Consider the following 2,255-nt stretch of genomic DNA (forward strand, 5'->3'; position numbering starts at 1 on the left):
CTACGTAACCTTCTTTGTCGTTCTTGACATAGGGTGGGGCGTTCAAGTTGTTCTGCGATTCGTTTTCTTCGTCTATAGAAGTAACATCGTTCTTGTTCCAGTCTGCATTTCTTCCTCTTTTTTTCTCAGAGGTCTGCATCTTGAGCATAATTCTAGTGCCACCGAGTTTATTTTCTCGAGGCACTGGTTTAGGTTTGCATTTTCTAGTTGTTCATCCCAGGTTATATCTGTGAAGTCTTGGTTTATTTGTTCCCAGTTAATCTGTTTATTAATAAAATTAGATTTGCTGAATTCTCGTCCGCTAGAATTTGGGACTAGTTGCGCAAGGTCTACTGCCCATGGTTATCTGAACGTCAATTAAATTGGGATCTGAGTAACAAGCATTTGTAACCATTATGTTCCTGATCAGTTCATCGTTGTTTGGGAAAATAGGGTCTAGTGTGTTATTGTATCTAATGGGGTCTACTATTTGCTGGGTTAGTTCAGATCTGTTGCACATCTGTAGTAGATCATTTGTGTGTAGCTGTTCGTTTAGGATACTTCTCAGCATTCTCTCGGATATAACTGTATTTCCTACGTTCTTCAATTTTAGTTGCTGTAGGTTGAAGTCGCAAGAAAGATGACGTTTGTTACCAACACTTGCTAATGGTAAACACTCCTCACACCTAATATCTTGTTCCCCGGAGCAGAAGGTCCTGTATATATATCAACCAATATCTTCCTACCTGTCAATGTTGCGATTGTTACGTACTCCTAGCTGAATACGTATATAAATTTAAAATAACTTGTTTTGTTCCATTATATCATTGCCTGTATATGTACACATATTGTGTTTTTGTAAATTATCGTGTGGTGTGGCAACATCAGTGGGGACAGGAGCGCGGTGGCTCTTCACACGTCTAATACCTGTTAGATTCGGGAAGTTAGAATTGCTGGACCTGTTCAGTTTGGGAGTTCCAGATGTCACTTTTATTTAGTATATATAATTGTTTATTTACTGTAATTAAGCAGGTGGCATTGTACTTATATATTTTGCAAGTAACTATTATATTTAATTTGCATTCTTATGTGTTTTGAGAACAAGTGGTTGTTCTATTAGTTTTAAATATTAAAAAGTCTGTATTTTCCATCCCTCATCCTGGATGAGGCAGACGGGAGAGAATTATGGGTACAGACGGGGCATGAGTAGTCAGTAGCTTCAAGGGACCAGGAGGAATAACATGTGGGAGATAAGTCTGTTTACTTGTTGTTGTGTCATGTAGTAGATCTTTATTCTGGGAGAGACAATATTTTGATGTTTGCTTTAATAGTGACCCTCTGTTCATATATATAATATTGAGATGTATATGAAATATATATATATATTAAAATGCATACGTATATTTCTTCAGTCCTAAGGGAGATATACTTTTAATTCTGTGCCTGTTATCATTCATGGGGTTACACTGGTGCCCCGCTTTAAACAACAGCAGTTGAGGGGCCTCGTAGCCTGGTGGATAGTGCGCAGGACTCGTAATTCTGTGGCGCGGGTTCGATTCCCGCACGAGGCAGAAACAAATGGGCAAAGTTTCTTTCACCCTGAATGCCCCTGTTACCTTGCAGTAAATAGGTACCTGGGAGTTAGTCAGCTGTCACGGGCTGCTTCCTGGGGGTGGAGGCCTGGTCGAGGACCGGGCCGCGGGGACACTAAAAAAGCCCCGAAATCATCTCAAGATAATCTCACCGAACTCCTTATCAGAATCCATCCAGTCCTAGTGCTCCAGTTACTCCCATGAGCTCTTCTCTTACAAAACCTAACCCTGCTACTTCATTGTCAGGAATGTCAAATAATAATAAGGTTACTTCTAAACCTACAGTTGGTTCTACCAGTGTGTCCACTGTAAGGTCCTGTTCCCATTGTAAGAGAAAAGGCCATGGAATTAATTCCTGTTTTATATTGCACCCTGAGTTACGACCAACTGGTCTCATTTATTGTAGAGGTGTGCAAAATAAATTTACTAATAAACATGAAACTGTAAACCCCAATTGGGTGAAACAGAATTCACCATATATGTCTTCAGGTGAAGCTTTGTGTATTAATGGGAAGTGGAAGCCAGTGGTTATTCTTCGTGATACAGGTGCTTCCCAAACCATAATTTCATCCAGTATTCTTTCTGATGTTGAAAAGAGAGAGACTGGAAAGTTTGTAGTTCTTCAGAGTGTTGCAGGATGTAAAACTGTACCTCTAATAGACATTAATTTCAGATCCACCATTA

This window comes from Procambarus clarkii, chromosome 53, assembly GCF_040958095.1.
Source record: "Procambarus clarkii isolate CNS0578487 chromosome 53, FALCON_Pclarkii_2.0, whole genome shotgun sequence".
Taxonomy (NCBI): Eukaryota; Metazoa; Arthropoda; class Malacostraca; order Decapoda; family Cambaridae; genus Procambarus; species Procambarus clarkii.